Below are 18,936 nucleotides of genomic sequence, written 5' to 3' on the forward strand. Positions count from 1 at the left end.
ATCAGGTGGGCAATAGGCCTGAGGACATCAGGGGGCAATAGGCCCAATATCAATAGTAAATGCTCTTATCCAGCGGGCAGTAGGCCTGAGGTGTAGGAAACAGTAGGCCCCATATGAAAGGAGTCTAGCCCTGGATAGGCAGGCAATAGGCCCAGGATACATAAAGGGGACTAGGGCCCTGTTAGGGAGGGCATTCTGACCATATACATACAGCTCCTCACATTAGGTGGCACTAGGCAGAGGCACTGAGGGCATTAGGCCCTACAGGGATCATTGGTTTGGCCACATGTTAGGCAGGCACTAGGCCTGAGGGTGTAGAAAGGGCATTAGGCCCTACAGGGATCATTGGTTTGGCCACATGTTAGGCAGACACTAGGCCTGAGGGTGTAGAAAGGGCACTAGGCCCTATAGTTATTGCTTTGGCCCCATAGTAGGCAGCACTAGACCGGGCCATAGAGAACACTATTCCATGTAGGGATGATATTGCAAGATGGTATTAATTGTAGGTTTTACCAGCACCATTGTCAGGCCCCCATTTAAGATAGGGTAAGGCTGTAGGTAAGGTACCTTTTGGTGTATTTGGTTCTGTAACTGTACTATCACATTGTTTTATAAACTGTCACTGCATTACTGTGTAAATGCATTGTTTGGGAAGTGAGTAGCATGTGAAGGGAGTGCACTACACACAGCTTGTGATATTGTTGTGTGCAAAATTGGCACCCCCAATATCTAGTACGCTGCTCTGTTTGTTACATGGTTGGACATTTATGGATGTGTTTTTAATCTGAATAAACAGTATTTCACTATACAGTATATACAGCCTTTATATTATATTTTTTATGCTGCCATGCACGAAGGAGTGTGACTAGTGCTGTGTGGGTGTGGCCAGTGCAATGTGGGCGTGTACACCCTTATACTCTCAGACCCAATGTCTCCCTAAATATGTAATAGAAAAAAAATGCTTAATTTTGTGAGGTAAATAGAAATACAATTTTTATACATGATTTATGGCCGACTGTGTGGAGATCTGATGGCCAGTCAACATCATGTTGTCATGACAATGGGCCTATTTTGATGTGGAGGCCTGGAGCTGTAGCTCCATCCGCCCCATTGTTAATCTGGCCCTGGTACAGGATGAAGAGCAGTAACCTCTTACCTTCTGAAGTGGATGAAATTGTTGAAGTTCTTAAGTACAGCCAAAAAGAGATAATTGCGGCTGTAGAGAATGCTGAAGGTTCAAGGGAAAGAATTGGACGTTCTGAAATGGAGGAAGAACCACAAAAGGCTTTGGGGGTCTATGTACTAAGCCTTGGAGAGATAAAGTGGATGGAAATACAGTACCAACCAATCAGCTTCGGTCATTTTCCAAACACAGGGGTCTATTTACTAAGCCTTGGATGGAGATATAGTACCAACCAATCAGCTCCTGTCATTTTTCAAACACAGCCTGTGGCATTGCAGTTAGGAGCTGACTGGCTGGTACTTTATCTCCATTCACTTTACTTCCATCCAAGGCTTAGTAAAAAAAAAACACAGCCTGTAAAGTGACAGGAGCTGATTGGTTGGTACTTTATCTCTATCCACTTTATCACTCTCCAAAGTTTAGTACGAGGGCTGATTGAAAAGTAATGAGACTGCCTCTGATTTTCTGTCCCATAGGTAGATTTGGCAACACTATGCTGGTTGTTGGGAAGCTCATACATCGATGTGTCTGAACCTGCGGTTGGACTGTCGTAGTCTTCTTTGTTTGGTCACAGCGAGTGGAAGATCTTCGTAGGTTTCGTCATGGCGGATGAGGAAGACATGTCTGTGAGATTACGTCAGAGATGTGTGATTGATTTGTTTGTTAAACTTGGAAAAAGCGGAAATGCTTTATACACTGGACTGTTGTTTGGATTCCGGATCATAATGACGAATCCACGATTCGTCACATGTCACAATCAATGTCAGGAAATTGGACGTCTTGTTCGACATTCGAACCATGTTCTAGCACGATTCAACTCGTCGGCACATCTGCTCTTCTGTGAGATTTCTGGGTACCCACCTGGCACACACGCAATGCATTTTCAGTTCCTCTGTCACAATATGCTGAGCCCATTAGAATGAGATGCCAAGTGAAGCCGAAAGTTTGCGTAAAGTTCACCTTCTGTCATTTTGCGACATCTCCGCAGCTTTGGCAATGCTGACATCTGTAATCGCGGTGGATGGTCTCCCAGAATGCGCTTCGTCAGTCACTCGTGTATTACCCTCTCTGAAGTGCTTCTACCACCGAAATACTGCAGCTCGGCTAATTGTCTCTTAACCGTATGCTTGCCGTTACGTTACATGAGTTTAATTTCCGCTTTTTCCAACTTGAACACAAAATTCAATCACACATCTCTGACGTAATCTCACAGACATGTCTACCTCATCCGCCATGACGAAACATACGAAGATCTTCCACTCGCTGTGACCAAACAAAGAAGACAAAACCCAGCATAGCGTTGCCACGTCTACCTATGGGAAAGAAAACAGAGGCAGTCTCATTACTTGTCAATCAGCCCTCGTACATAGAACTGAAATATGTTAAAATGCAGAAAATTGTTGCTAAGTTTGAAAGCGCAATCAAACAACTGCTGGATATATAAAGTTTCATAAAGTCAGGGAAAAAAAATGAAACGTAGGAACTTGGAGGATAAGACCACAAGATGACAGAAGAGCCTGGATGATGTACTTGAAGGTGTTGGAAGGCAATGATGAGGAAAGTGAAGAGGAAATTCGCTATAAAAAGTCTCATCCCAAGTCGCTCACTCCAGGGGTTGTGAGCTGGGGAGGGGAATATATAATAGAATTAAGCTAAGTGGCGTTAGTGAGCCACTTAATCTGAACAGTGATGGTGGGATCTCCTCAAACACATTTAAAAAGGGGTGTGACCTTCTGTTACCCAGAGAATACAGCCCAGGTGGGGCTGTGGCAGCCAAGCAGAGGTCGGGAGGCCAGTGGACTATGGGCCTGATTCAGACCCAGTCGCAAGCGCTGAGGGCTCGCAACCGGGTCGATGGTGGCCCACAGCGCATGCGCACAACGGAGCCGGTAATCCATCTCTCCAGGTCTCACACCAAAGGGGGCGAGCTGTCGATGTTGAGTGACAGCATGCCCCCTTTGGTGGGTGGGCCGGGGGGGTGGCTGCCCAAACGGAGGCGTTCCCATGAGAACGCCTGCCGTTTGGGAGCGGCCCCACTGACATCACGAGTGATGTCAGTGGAGAGATTCCGGCTCTGTTAGAGCCGAAATCTCTCTGGGGCTTGCAGCCACGAGACCCTACCACAAGGGTCTCGTCGCAAGCCCGATGGTCGCAATGGTCTTGACCATCGTGACCATCATCATGGCCGCTCGCAATAGCTGTGGGTGGTCACCCACAGCTATGCGAGCGGGTGGTCACCCACAGCTATGCGAGCGGCCAAGAGGCCGCACCAAAAAAAAAAAAAAGCCCGGCCCTGATTCAGAGCGAGCGCTCTGTCAGAGTGAGCGGCTCTGAATCAGGCCCTATATACGTGCAGAAAGCAGGCAGGACTGGGACTTTGTGTGAAGTTGTGTGCAGACCAGCTGCCCTTGATATGGGCTTGTGTCAGTGGCGTCACAAGGGGGGTGCGGGTGGTGCGGGCCGCTCCGGGTGTCACCCTCCAAGGGGGTGACACCAAAAGCCACACACTCATGTCGGCAGCTCGCACTCCCCCCCGCCGCCGAAACACCCATGCCCGCACCCGATGCACCCCCTGCCGCCACCACACTACCGGCATTATCCGCCAATTGGAGAGGGAGAGGGGGGAGGGCGGACCCCACCGGGTGAAACAAAGAGGTGGTCAGGGAGGAAGTTTGCCTATAACCTTGGAGTAGGAGCTCCCAAGCTCCGCCTACCTGCTTTACAATGCACAGGCATCCGGCAGGTGACTGGTCAAGTGCGCGGCGTGACGTGATGATGTCACGGCACCCGCGGTCTTTGTGTGCCTGACTGACTGTGTGAAGAGACAGAACACCGAGGGGGAGCTGCATTATCTGGAGGATGTCTCTATTGACGGACACTGACAAACAGCTGCCTGCCACTGATGAAGAGGAGAGCAGAGGCGATCAGTCAGCTTTAAGAACTGCTTAAAGCTGTAAGGTAAGTAATTCGTTTTTACAGCTGCAGGAGAGGGTGGGGGCAGTGGCGTAACTACCGTGGGTGCAGGGGGTGCGGCTGCTATGGGGCCCGGACCAACCCGGGGCCCGGCCTTCCCCCTGCACCTACGGTGCCAGGCCGCTGTCCGCTGCCCTTCCCTCCGCACCCTCCTCACTCCTCTCTACTGCACTTACCTGCTCCGGGAGCTGCATGGAGAAGGAGCGCCGCTGATCGGCGCTCCACCTCCATTGGCGTAACTACGGAGGGTGCAAGGGGTGCGGTCGCACCCCTGCACCCTCCATTTGCCGTGCGCCCGCTGAGTGTGTTACCAGCGGGCGCCCGGCTCCTATCCTCCTGGCGGTAGCTGGAGGACGGAGCTCCCTCCGTCTTCCGGGTCCCGCAGTGCACTATGGGAGTGATGTAATGACGTCACTCCCATAGTGCCGAGGAGCGGACGCCGGGGATGGACGGCAGCAGCACTGGAGCGGGGATAAGGTAAGTGTTTGTTTTTGTTGTGTGTGCGCGCGCGTGCGGTGGGGGCCATCACTACTGGGGGCAACTACAGGGGCTCACTACCGGGGGCAACTACAGGGGCTCACTACCGGGGGCAACTACAGGGGCCTACTACTGGGGGCAACTACAGGGGCTCACTACTGGGGGCAACTACAGGGGCCTACTACTGGGGGTAACTACAGGGGCCTACTAATGGGGGCAACTACAGGGGCTCACTACTGGGGGCAACTACAGGGGCTCAGTACTGGGGGCAACTACAGTGTCCTCACTACTGGCTGCAGCTACAGGGTGCTCACTACTGGGGGCAACTACAGGGGCCTCACTACTGGGGGTAACTACAGGGGCCTACTAATGGGGGCAACTACAGGGGCCCACTACTGGGGGCAACTACAGGGGCTCAGTACTGGGGGCAACTACAGTGTCCTCACTACTGGCTGCAGCTACAGGGTGCTCACTACTGGGGGTAACTACAGGGGCCTCACTACTGGGGGCAACTACAGGGGCCTCACTACTGGGGGCAACTACAGGGTGCTCACTACTGGGGGTAACTACAGGGGCCTCACTACTGGGGTAACTACAGGGGCCTCACTACTGGGGGCAACTACAGGGTGCTCACTACTGGGGGTAACTACAGGGGCCTCACTACTGGGGGCAACTACAAGGTTGCTCACTACTGGGGGCAACTACAGGGGCCTCACTACTGGGGGCAACTACAGGGGGCTCACTACTGGGGGCAACTACAAGGGGCCTCACTACTGGGGGAAACTACCGGGGGCTCACTACTGGATGTACTGCATAGGGGGACCATTACTGGGGAGCACTACATTAAATAAAAGGAATTGCATAAGGGGGGCGGCGGCAGCTAGGGCTGGCATAGGGGCTGGGGGGTGGTACATTTTAGTTTGGGGGGGGGGGGCACCAACATTTATCTTACCTCCGGGCACCTGAGATGAAGTTACGCCACTGGCGTGGGGGCCTCAGACCGGGGGGGGGCAAGAGCGGGACGAGATTGGGGGCCGCGGGCTGAGAGGGGGGCCCATAAAATATTTTGCTATGGGGCCCCTGTAGGTATAGTTACGCCCCTGGGTGGGGGTAAGGGTGGGGGTCCCCGACTCATTCAGCCAGCTCTCACAGAAAGCCAAGGAGGTGCACACTAGCTGGGCTAGGAGATTGCTGGACATGTACATCCAGGTGCTGAGGGACAAGTGGAGGCTACAACTCATGCCGGATAAGATAGCTCTAGTGAAATGGCCTGGGTCTCCCAGCAGGAAGGAGGTACTGCCCCAGCTGCAATTTACCCTTACCCCCTCCATACCCATAACACTGCCTGCCCCTAACCCCCTCCTTGACCCAGTAGTGTCCCAGCTGCTATCTATAACCCCCTCACTGCCCCAGCTGCTATATATCCTAACCCCATTCTTGCCTCCAGTACTCCAACTGCTATCTACCCTTATTCCTTTTTCCTACCCCAACTGCCATTATCCCAATCTAGCCCCTCCCTGCCCCAACTGCTCCCTTTCTTAGCCCCCAGCTCTACCCTAACTGCTGCATGCCCTTAACCGCCCCTATTCCAATTGCTACCTGACCCCAATCCTAGCACTGTCACAAACCCCCTCTCTGACTCCAGCACTGCACCTGTTGACTATTTGAGATCAAGCCAATGTATTTTAAGCATTTTCTGTACTGAAAATATGAGTGTGACTACATGTGTAAGGCATGTGGGGTGTTCTGATGCTATGTGGGGAGGCATACTGTAAGGGGAGCTCAAAGCATAATTTGTGATGGCACCCAGAAACAGTTGAGTAGGAGCCCAATATATTAAAGTGAGGGGTTCTTGGGACCCACAATTTTTTGTCACTTAGGGCTATCACAGTATTATATATATTTTTTTCTTCTGAAAGACTAAATGTACAGATTTCAGATATTTATCTCTTAAAAAAGAGTTTCATGGGTAAATCCTAATTGGCACTTAAGGGGCATATGAGGTGGGTCTGATGACGAGGGAAGATTTTATTTGGCACTGAAGGGGCATGTGGGGGAGTCTGTTTGGCAATTAAGGGGCATGTGAGGTTGGTCTGATTACATGGGAAGATGTAATTGGCACTGCATTGAGTCTATTGGAATGTGGGGGGTCTGTTTGTCACTTAAGGAACAAGTGAGGGTGGTCTTAAATCCTGGAATCCCGCCGATCCCGGGAATGGCCATCCTACCAGATGTCTAGTTTTGCCTATGAGGAGGAGCACAGTGTGACTGCTGGACTGGTAAGGGGGGAGAGGTTTTTTGGGTGGAGGGAGGGGGGGGTGTCACCATGCGTTACAGCACCGGGTGACACCAACCCTAGTGACGCCTCTGGCTTGTGTTACACAATGTTATTAACAGACCCCAGCTTTACAGCATTAGCCTATTACCTGGAACTGGTGACAATGATTTGTTTTTGTTTTTTCATTTCAGAGAAAATTCCTCCCTGTGATTCTTCAGAGCTGCCTCTACCTAGAAAGAGCGGAGGAAGCGAGAGTTTTACAAATCAGAGAAGGCATGAAATAGAAAGCAGATGTGTGAGGCCGATCTTTCTGCTGCAAACCGCATTTCCAGAATATGACATTACTGTAATACATGACAAACAGCTGAATGCTGCCTTGCAGAGCTGCCAAGCCACAACACCAATGACGTGTAAGATCAACTCCGACATATCAAACACACAGAGAACGAAGATCACTAGCTTTTCTTCTGTGGTTGTTTTAGGTCTCGGTAATCCAAACAAGTACAGACGGCTCAGACAACCTGTGACGCCTCAGCAAATGGTGAACTACAACTACACTGCGACAAAGCATGCTGGGATTGAAATCGTTTTAGTCTATAATGCCACCCAAGCATACCTCTTAACTGTCCCGATTTAGGCGGGATAGTCCTAATTTGGTGGATCGGTATCGCTGTCCCAATCAGGTCAGCTTTCTTCCGATTGGGCAGGATGGTTGGGAAATATATCACTCTTAGCACTGCTCTGTACAGAAGAGTGGTGGTGAATGGGTGCTGCATGCACCTGCCACCGGAGTACAATAATCATTCAAAAGGTGGTTTTATGGGAGAGGAAAGGGACGGAAGTTGTACAGTGCATCGGGAATGCTGATCACGCCCCCTGTGACATGTGACCTGTCCCTTTCTTGTACACACGCCTGTTTGTCTCCATAAAAGGCGAATGTTATACCCAAGGCTTCCTTTTGGTTGCCAAATAAACCAACATGTATAACATCCTAGTACCACATATGGCTTTAGAAGTTCACCAGTATTCTGCATACTGGGAATAAGTGGAAGATGGGCTGTCCTAGGCTTACCATGTATTTAAATAACAATTATAACTCACTGGGTGATCAGGTGCAGAAAAATATTATGTGGATGGGGACCTCAGGTTTCAGTGTCACTCAGGGTCAGCATAAGCCCTTTTGTAATAGGCATTGACCAGTGAGATGTAGGTACAGACATGATTCGGACGATTTAGGCTGTAGATTTAAAGCAGCAATTGCAGTCACGGATGGCAAAATCACGCCCACGCCTACAATAATGTTTATTAAAATATAATTCAATAAAAATAAACGCTCATCAAAATATAATGTCGGTATGTTGTGCAAAACTATTTGAATTGAACTATGCATTATATTTCATTAAAACAATAAAGTATTCATAGGTGTCTTTATAATGGGTGCAAGGTGTGTGGTCCACACGGGCCCCTGGATGCAGGGGGGTCCACACCGCACACCCTGCACCCATAGTTAATAATACTTACCTCAATGCAGATTATGATGTGCTGCTCTGCAGACCAGATCGGCGTTGCATGGCAGCAAAAAATCACTGGGAAAATGGCGGTGGCCATTTTCCCGATGATCTGAGCATGCGCAGAAAAGATGTCCCCAGGAAAATGGGTGCGGCATCATTTTCCCGGTGACCCGCGCATGCGCAGTAGTTTCTGGCATGAAGACAGAATCTACCGCGCTCAGTGCGCTGACAGAGAGGAGGGCGCCCAAATGGAGGCTGCGCACGGGCCCCCTCCTCTCTTAAAACGGCCCTGGAAGTATTCACTATTTTGTAATTATATCCCTCCTTATTACACTTCTCAAACTTCAAACAAGGATGGTTGTCTGTGTTTTGGTTTTGGATCTGTATTAAGTTTGTGTTTTGGTGTTTGTTTTGGCAAAAGCACCCTCACAGGTTTTGGTTCTGTATTTATTTTTCTTTTTAAAAAATTTTTAAAAACTGATAAAATCAAATAATTTGGACCTGTTTTTCTTCCAACAGTATAATTAACCTCAATAACATTAATTTCCAGTCATTTCAAGTAAATTTGACCACATCACAGCTCACATTATTGTTTTCATCCAGTTTAGGCCAAAAGGTTGCACCAAGCTAGCTGGCTGACTATGCTAAGCTACAGCAGTGAGCAGCACAAACACATGGCAGTTCAACTTCCAATATGGCACACCTAGGAAACAGAGTGGCACTGCAGTGGCAGATAGGATGGCAGTTTAATTTAAACTATATGATGCTATAAAATGTTTTCATCAATCAAGAACTAGATCAGAGGCCTGAGAGCAGTACAGGGAAATGGAGGTGGAGTATGTAGTGGAAGAGAGATTGATTGAGTAATTGATTATTATTTTATTACTGCTATAAGAAAAAAAAAGCAGAGAAGTGGTAAATGCCATTAAAAAACATGCACCCAAAATGGATGAAAATGACGCATTAATTGATTGATTGATTAATAATTGATTGAAGAAAATTTTATTTAAGGCCATAAAACATTACATTGTCAGTAGCCAATGATTCCTCACAAGGGTTGAAAGAGAAGCCAAGAAACTTAATAGTTGTACTGCAGAGCAGCCAACTCCGAATCAGCCTATTGCAAGGGTAGCCAACCTCAGTCCTCGAGAGCTGCTAACAGTTCACGTTTTCCAGACCACTTAGCTGGTGTCCAGCTGCATTCATTACTCACTAACACATTTGTAAAGATCCAGCTAATTATTTCACTTGTGATTCTGTGATGAGACCTGGAATACATGCACTGTTGGTAGCCCTCGAGGACCAGGGTTGGCTATCCCAGGCCTATTGTATACTAAAAAGAGGAGACTGACCTGCTGGCCAAACTGCTTCCCTCCCTCAATTGGGTAACACACCCCTCTAGTACAAATTTAAGAAGGCTATAAAGATTACACTGACAGTAGCCAAGGATTCCTCACAAGGGTTGAAAGAGAAATTAAGAATCTTAATAGTCTCACTGCAGAGCAGCTAACTCCAAATCCTCTATCATATACTAAAAATAGGAGACTGACCTGCTGGCCATACTACCCCTCCCTAATTGGGTAACACATCTGAATAATACCGCTTTTACACCGAAATTCCGGGTCTGACCCAGAGTTGGAACAGAGTTCCAATCCGGACCAGACCCGGAATTTCCCCGACGCCGACCCAGGATATTTCCGAATCAGCACCGTTCACACCAGAGCTGGGTCTGCATTGACCCGGCTTTTCCGGCGTTGAAGTGGACGCTTGGAGATGACGTCATCTCCAAGCGCCACTGAAGCCGGGCCGATCGGCCGGCATGCGGCGCGCTCCAGGTCATCGTGATCCAGAGTGCACCGTTCACACTGCAGGGTTTCACCCTGCAAGTTACCTAGGTTGGATTGCCGGGTCACTCGACCCGGCAATCCAACCCTCTCCCCTTTAACACCAAGGCGCTACCAGGGTTAGCCCTGCAATAACCCGGGTTTTAGCTCCGGTGTAAAAGGGGTATAAGAGGGATAATACACACAATAAAATTTTGATAAGACAAATAGAAAAAAACTGGCCACCAACTGCAACACACTGCGCAGATATTAAGGCGGTGGCCCTTGACCTACTGACCATTAGTGATCTTAAACACTTAGTGGTAAATTTACTAAAGTGAGAGTTTTTAGAAGTGAGTTTTAGAAGTGAGTTTTAAAAGTGATGTTGCCCATAGCAACCAATCAGATTCTAATTAACATTTAACTAGCACCTTCTAGAAGATAATAGCTAGAATCTGATTAGTTGCTATGGGCAACATCACTTTTAAAACTCTCTTCTGAAAACTCTCACTTTAGTAAATGTACCCCTTAGAATTAGAACCTACAATAAAATATTGTTTTGATGCAATGCAAAAAAAAAAGAAAAACTGGCCACCAACTGCAACACACTCAACTGACACTGCGTGGAGACACAGCGCTTATATGTAAGTGAGCACAAAACGCACTGGGGGACAGCACTCAGACGTAGCACAGACAATAGAAATAATAAAAGAATTCAACATTTTTAAATTTACAGCTCAGCTGACACTGCATGCAGACACAGCGCTTCTATGGACGTGAACAAAAACGCACTGGGGGACAGCGCACAGGGAATTGGTATGAAATACCGCTGGCCGCATGGCCGGCGGTTCGATTCCCGTCAGCAGCAACCCAACAGGAGCAGAGTGCGACGCAGCGGAAGCCCGACAGCGCTGGAAATCCCGATCGTGGATAGGTAAGTATTTACTAATCTAACCTAACCCCCCTAACCCTCCTTAGGGGTGCCTAACCCTAACTTCCCCCCCAAGTGCCTAACCCTAATCCCCCCTCTAAGTGCCTAACCCTAACCACTCCCTTCTCCGCTGCCTAAATCTAAGTCCCCCGGGGGGGTGCCTAACCCTAAGTCCCCCCCGGGGGTGCCTAACCCTAACCCTCCCTCCCCCTAGCCTCCGTGGGACCCCGCCCCCTCCAAGCCCCGGGAGCTTCCTGCTGGTAACCTGTGTAGGAAGCCTCGGCTCCTCCTCCTCCCTGCACCCGGCAGAAGCTTAGGAGGAGGAGGAGACGGAGGACCCAGGAGGAGCGCAGGCTGGCGACCCTGGACAGCAGGTGAGTGGGGCTAGCACTGGGCGACGGCGAGGCGGCAAGACAGCGGCGAACCGGCGAGAGCAAGGCGCGGTAAGAAGCCCATAGGCTTCTATAGAGTAACGCCAGGTTTTTCTGGCGTTACCCTCCGTGCCGAAAAAAGGGCCTTAGTACATCTGGAAATGCGATGAAAACCCCGAAAACGGGGTTTTTACCGCATTTTTCCATTAGTACATCCCGCCCAGGGACTGGAGTGGACACAGCACAGCAGCAGCCACTGGAAGTGGAGAGGATGGACACAGCACAGCAGCCACTGGACACATTAGCAGACTGGAGTCAGTGTGAAATGACGCCCAAATCACCACGGGAGGGACTTATATAGCATACAAAAGTAACAAAACCTGCGAGAATCCGACTCCGAGATGATGATGTTTTGCCTCAACAAAACCTGCGAGAATCCAACTCCGGGATAATGATGTTTTGCCTCGATTTGGAATCCGAGCAAGGTGGGAACACACAAGCCACCGCTCGGATTCACTTGGATCGGGAACGTTCGGGTGGGCTCGGTTTTCAGAAACCCAAGCACGCACATCTCTAGTTTATATATAGGTTAATGAAATGGAAAATGATGACTACCATGGAGCCTGACTGTGTACATCGTACTTCTGGTGTGTTGCTACAAGGTACAGTATATATGTGTTGAATGTGTGGTATTACTGTATGTATATTTGTGATCCGTCTATACCACAGGTTCTCAAACTCGGTCCTCAGAACCCCAAACAATGCATGTTTTCCAGGTCTCCTCACAGAATCACAAGTGAAATAATTAGCTCCCTCTGTGGATGTTTCAAAGTGTGTCAGTGAGTAATGATTTCACCTGTGTAGCTGCTGAGTGACCTGGAAATAGTGAACTGTGTGGGGTCCTGAGGACAGAGGGCCTGATTCAGAGCCGCTCGCTAGATGTGATCGCTCGCACGATGTGTATGCAAATTGCATAGGCAGTGCTATCGCACGACAATGCATTAGCACGCCCAGTATTTCTTAGAGAGCGATCACATAGTGTGTGCAGACACCCACCAGCCTGTTTAAGACACCCACTTGTGCACGTCATGTCCAGGAAGTGTTTGCAACCATCGGTACATCGGGTAACAACGGATGCTATCGCAGCGCTTGAGGTTGACTAAACCCAGCCGCAAGCACTGCGAGCACTTCTGTGTAAAAACAAGCCAGGTGACGTGTACTATGATAGTGTTCCCGCTAGGCTGTTTTAGCGGGGCGCCGTGCCCTGCCCGATTTCTGAAGAGCAGAACGCACGCGCCCTGCACCCTGGCCTCCAGTGCGGCGGCCCGCTGAGACAGCCTGCGGGTTCTGCCTCCACCCGCAGGTTGCTGTGTCCCACGGGTGGTCAAAACGGCGGCGCAGCGGTCACAGCCGGTGAATGGACGCCGGGTGCATGCGCATTCACAGTGACCGCAGCGCTAGGGGGCTGGCCGGCATGTCCGTTAGTGCCAGGCACGCCCCAGGAGTGACGAAAAGGGGACGCGTCATACAGACACGCCCCCTGTTCTTTGGCCACGTCCCCTTTTCGGGCACAAAAGTGCCCTAACTGTGGGTCCGGCGCCCTGCCTCACGCCGGACCTAGACTGTACACTACTATGATGCTTTCTTTTAATTATGTACACCTCTAAAATGCCATTGAGATGCTCAGGCACGCCTGCGTTTGCACCTCCACTCCCCCGTTTTTAATGGCCAGCCCCTGTTACCACCTACAAACAACTTCCCCTGTCACTCACTCTGCTGGGCTGTCTATGCACAGCGAGCTAATGCATTGTGAACCTTGGCTAAGGTATGCGCATGTGCACTGCGATGCACACACACTGCACACCATCAGCAGCAGCGATAGTATGCATCTCAGCGAGCGGGTCTGAGTGAGCTCCAGAGTATGAGAACCACTGGTCTAAACCAATATATTTTTTACATCATTTTCTGGTGCTCTCCACTACTTATTGTTGTTTGATGTTGTGTATTTAAGATACTGGATTCCATTGTTGTCTGCTTTCAATTGTATGTCTCTCCATTATTGCTCGTAATTGCCCATTTTTCTTGGACCATAATACATTCCATTATTGAAATCTTAAAGATATTTGTAATTGGAAAGAGTGTTAATGTCATCATCGGGCTTTCAGCAGAGTTTGGTTAGTTGCCTTTTTATATATTTCTTCTTGGCTGGCAAAATTGACTTTGTAAGTTGTGAAATGACTGAGGCATCTGTCAGCGCGGTTAGCTTGTGTCTGTTCCCATAAATCTTGCCTAGGAATGTGTGTGGAGTCGTCAGGACTGCCATTTTTTTTATTGTATTTTGTTCTTGAACGGATTGAATGAGACAACAAAAAGCACAAGGGAGAATATAAACTACACCCTAAACAGAACATGGAGAAGTCAATAATATTTAATTTATTGACATGACATCTTTGATTCAATGCTTTTGCCAGTGTATGACATGAGATAGAGGGCCCGCATCAGACCCGCCCGCTAGGATGCGTTCGCACGCAGCCTGCCGATGTTTGCAATCTGCGCACGTGTACGCATCGCAGTGCGCGAACCAGTCCATGCGATCGCGAAGGGCTCGCTCGCTGAGTATAGCCACCTTGCTAGAATGAGTGACAGGCGAAGATGTTTGTGGGTGGTGACAGGGGTTGGTCGCTGGAAACGGGGGAGTGGTGGTGCAAACGCAGGCATTCCTGCACGTCTCAACACCGTTTCAGAGGCGTGCATAATAAAGACGCAGCGTCATAGTAGACATCACATGGTTGTTTTACACACTGAAGCGCTCGCAGTGCTTGCGGTAGGGTATGGTCAACCACAAGTGCTGCGTATGCATCCGATGGTACTTGATGATACCGATGGTTGCATACACTTCCTGGAGATAACGTGCATTAGTGGGCGTCTTAAGACAGGTTAGTGGGCGTCTAGTTACACATCACGATCGCATGCTAAGACATAGTGGGTGTACTAATGCCTTGCCTCGCGATCGCGGGATTTGTATACGCTGGCTGCGTGTGAACACATCTAGTGAGCGGGTCTGAATCGAGCCCAGGATCCCACTACAGATAGACTGCTTCACCCTTCTTGGGGCTACTCATTGTAGAACTGTGGATTTCTGCTGAGAACAAGACGTGAAATTAAAGTGGTTAGAGAGAGTTCAAGCTACACCCTACCAGGGACAATATGCTTTTAACTACTTTTCAGACACAGGTTACTATGGGCCTGATTCAGCATGGATGGTAACTGCAACAGCGTACACGGATCGGTCGATGGTGCGTACTGCGTGTGCTTCGCAGTGCGCGTACATGAGTTAGCATTGCGATGACACTGCGATCACTCACGCAGAAAGAAAGCCATCGCAGAGTGACGAGAGGTCAGTGTTTGGGCTTGGTGACGGGGGAGTGGTCGGAGAAATGCAGGCTTGCCTGCCAGTTTGAACGCAGTTACTTGGGCGTGCATAAATTAGCCACTGCGACGGCATATGCAGCTTGTGTAGTCACTGCGTGCGACGAGGTTAGCATTTTTTGAGTAAGGTCAGACCTGCTGTAATTGTATGTGATGCTGTATTTGTACGTGATGCTCCCATGTTACCGATGTATATGCAGGACTGCAAGGTCTTATGGATGTAAGATAGCATTAGTGGGCGTGTCTATGCTGGCTGTGCGACGGCTTTGCAGTTGCATTCATTAGCATATTTTTGCGACAGATCTCCGTGTCATCACAGCGGCGATCGCATAGCTATCCGTAGTGAATCAGGCCCCATGAGTATTAGGAAAAAACAGTGATTTTTTATTTTGGGGATAAGAACAAAAGAGTTATTGATGTAATTTACTCTATCATTAAAAGCTCAGTGATACTCCGCTGCCTCTGTGATACTGGCCTAAGTGGAGAGTCTTATTGAATAGTGAAAAAACGGTTTGCCATTTTCAGAATAAGCATGTTTTATTCATTTTCCGTTGTTTTCGCCAACCTGAGATGGTGATGACAGCCACACTACCCCACTGCTTGTTAACTAGGTTTCCCACATGTGAGTCAGCTTATCTCCAGTGACACTCAGCAAATCTCATCACTGGCAAGGGCTTCTGCCATTGAAAATAGTGTTATCGCCAGTGGGGACCCGTTAATGGATTTTCACCCTATGATAAATATGCTCCACAGTGACTTTTGGGAAATGACATTTACAAGTGGGCCTTTGAGCCAATGCAGATTAATTTGTTATGTCTATCTCCTGAGGAAGCCGCCGACAGTGTTACAGGCGGAGAAACACGTAGAGGCGTTTATCTTTGAACTCGCTGACCGGTCACTGCTGGCATCACCCAACTCTGGTGGCTTCCAACTAGAGCCGTAAGTCCGGAGCGGCGGCGGGGAAAAACAAGAATCTAAAATAAAAGACTGCCAGCGCTGTGCACCTAACGGTTAGAATTTCCACTCAAAGGGTTAAATCAAAAGGTTGCAGCATAGACTGAAAACTAATTCTGTGTAGATTTGCAACACAAACAATCTTATATATACAAAGTAGTCTGCGCATCCACAAGTAGTTAAGCCTCTCGCTGGTCACTAGTAAACTCAAAGATCAATTTGCAGGATTGTAAAGCCACATATATTATATAGCGGTCTTGCGCAATCATATGGTATATATAGAGAAAAAAATGTGTCAAAAAAATATTTTCATTTATCATTAAAAGATTAACTAATTAGCTAAAATGTACATATAAGATTCATAGTGTAATAACAATTAGCATATTATATCACATAGAAGCATAAGATGCATTCCAAATATTGGCTTCCTCGGCTAACACCATCTGAAGATGGCGTTAGCCGCTGTAGCCTACGGGCTACCAATACACAATCAGCCGGCGAAGGGTTCCCCCGGCAATGGCCGACGGTCACCGGGACTGCGCATGCGAAGCAGCCCCGGCACTGGCCGGCAGCTCTCCGGAGACATCGCAGGGACCTGCATGTCCCGGATGATACATCCGGCCGTTATGGTCGCATTTTGCAAGGCGATCATGGGCATTACTGACATTGCAAATGCGATTATTAATAAATGGGGCCATATTAAGAAGTGATTTTATTCCTGCATGTCAGCTTTTTTATTATCAAGTGGAGATTGATTTCTTTTTGCACTTCAAGCTAACGAACTGAATGTGCGCTTTTTACTTTGTCTCACCTTTAAAGTGAAGAAATACAAACTATATATACAGTAGCTTGACAAATTGATGAATATGTTGCTAAAAAATGTTCTGCTACAATAACTGTGTCTACAAGCTGAACATAGAGAGTTCTCTATTCATCATTACATTATCAAGGCTTCCTTGATAAAGACAAATTAATTGTTGAAACGCGTTGGGATTATTGTCAGTGGGAGCGTGAACCGGAGGTTCCAGGCACTCACTATGTTAGAGAAGTCAGGCAACCACTGGATGGAGGCGGCTTAAATAGACAGTCCATATTGGATTCCTATTGGCACTTTGAATAGCCAACAAGGTGCCCACACACATAGCGATCTGCACACGATCAGCCGATGTGTACGCTTTGTGTACGATTTCCCTTGAAACTCTCCCCGGCAGCTCTGCACATGATCTCCACACGATCTGCACACAATTTGGTGTCCAATCTTCAAAAGATCTTTCCTGCATCCAGACTTTTTACAGTGCATCGTGTCCTAGATTGGCAGATCTGCCCTACTGCACGGCAGATCTGACGATGCGATGTGCGACCAGCTGGGACGCACATCGCATCGTGGGTACTCACGATTTACTCAGGATTTGGCCATATTTTACACGATCTGTCGTTCCAATGTGTCGGAATCGGCCAGATTGGGTAAAATATCGCTATGTGTGTGGCCAGCATTAGAGAGAAGAGAATTAGCGCTAATTAAAAAGCTTCATGACAATTTGAAGTTTGAAAATATTACATTACAGGTACATGTACAGGTAAATAAATGTAACGTTATAAGGAAAGAAGATAAGTGCTATGCTCTATTTTATTAATGTTAATGTTATTAAATTACTAGCAGTGGCAGATTTTACCTAGGGGCTGCAGCCCTCCCAGTAAAATCCACCACCCCCAGTCAGCCAGTCAGGGCCCGTGGACTGGCTTCGCTGGCAGTGGCTTCTCATTGGAAGCACTATCTGCTAATAACACATAAAGCAGTCAGTCCCAGAGGGAGGTGATTTCTCACCCCCGTTCTGACTGTAATTAGCAGAGAGAGGGGAAGTTTTATCAAATCTTGGAGAGAGATAAGGTGGAGAGAGATAAAGTACCAACCAGTCAGCTTATAACGATCATGTTACATGCTGTGTTTGAAAAATGACAGTTCGGAGCTCATTGGTTGGTACTTTATCCCTCTCCATTTTATCTCTCTCTAAGCTTTGATAAATCCCCCCTAGAGCTTCCAAGGGGAAGCCACTCCCCTACACGGCTTCTAGGGGCTGCAGCGAATGCAGTCCCTAGAAGCCGATATGTTTGTGTACATGCGCCTGTCCATGGTTCATGCTGAATGGATGGGGCAGGCGCTGAGACAGGCGGAACGCCAATCCACCAGACTTCAGTATTGGCAGCCTTCCTCACCGAACAGAGTAGGAACCGCCACTGGTTACTAGGATTAATAAACTGAATTTTAGAGCAGAGAGAGCTTTTAAATGCAACGCAACACAACAGCAATGTTACGTACAGTACAATTATTTTTATTTTGTGTGTAAGAGCAAAATTGTTGATTCAAGGTGATAATTCCTCATGTAAAATTCCCCACGTAACAAATACAGCATGAGAAACGTTTGCAAGTCAAATGGATTCTTATTATTAGTATTACTCTACATAAATCTGAGGGAGACCACTAAGGGGACTTAGGACCCAGGAAAAGGTTTCCAGGACAATGCACCATCTTCAGCCCCTATACAACAGATTACACGGTGCCCGCCCGGTATACAGATCACTTCTTCCATTAGTCTTATTTCTCCCCTTTCAGATTTGGGTGTGTCAAGGTTCCTCTGTCTAACCAAATTTTCTTAATGTGAGTGTTTTTTTTCCAGTGGAAGAAATTAAAAAGTTCTGAGCACCGTGTCCCATTTTCCAGTCCTCGCACTTATGAAAACATGACGCTGTAGTACTGAGAGAAGCATCTCATTGTCATTAGCTGCCACTCAGTGAGCCTACACGTATACACTAGACTGAGAATAACTGAACAGACAAACAGCAGCAGTATAACAGAAAAGGGCTAAATTAAATATACAAATCGCATAAGGCTGGGAACATCATTCCCTAACACCCTCATTCCCTAACATCATAATTCCCTAACACCATCATTTCTCTAAAACCTACATTCCCTAACACCGTCATTCCCTAACACCATCATTTCCCTAA

The 18,936-nt window shown here is 48.1% G+C and overlaps 1 protein-coding gene across 2 annotated transcripts in view; it reads right to left on the reverse strand.

The window, feature by feature from the left end:
- The window catches only part of GLIS1 (GLIS family zinc finger 1), a 217,202-nt gene that overhangs the window by 143,141 nt on the left and 55,125 nt on the right, over positions 1 to 18,936 (reverse strand). The window contains exon 1 of one of the 2 annotated variants that reach the window (XM_088479356.1): positions 7,060 to 7,143. The exons of the other annotated variant lie outside the window; for it this stretch is intronic. The gene's annotated coding sequence lies outside the window, so the exon portion shown is untranslated. Of the gene's footprint in view, positions 1 to 7,059; positions 7,144 to 18,936 lie in introns of those variants that run through there. 2 annotated transcript variants of the gene reach the window in all.

Source organism: Taudactylus pleione, unplaced genomic scaffold, assembly GCF_031769625.1.
Source record: "Taudactylus pleione unplaced genomic scaffold, aTauple2 ptg000230l, whole genome shotgun sequence".
Taxonomy (NCBI): Eukaryota; Metazoa; Chordata; class Amphibia; order Anura; family Myobatrachidae; genus Taudactylus; species Taudactylus pleione.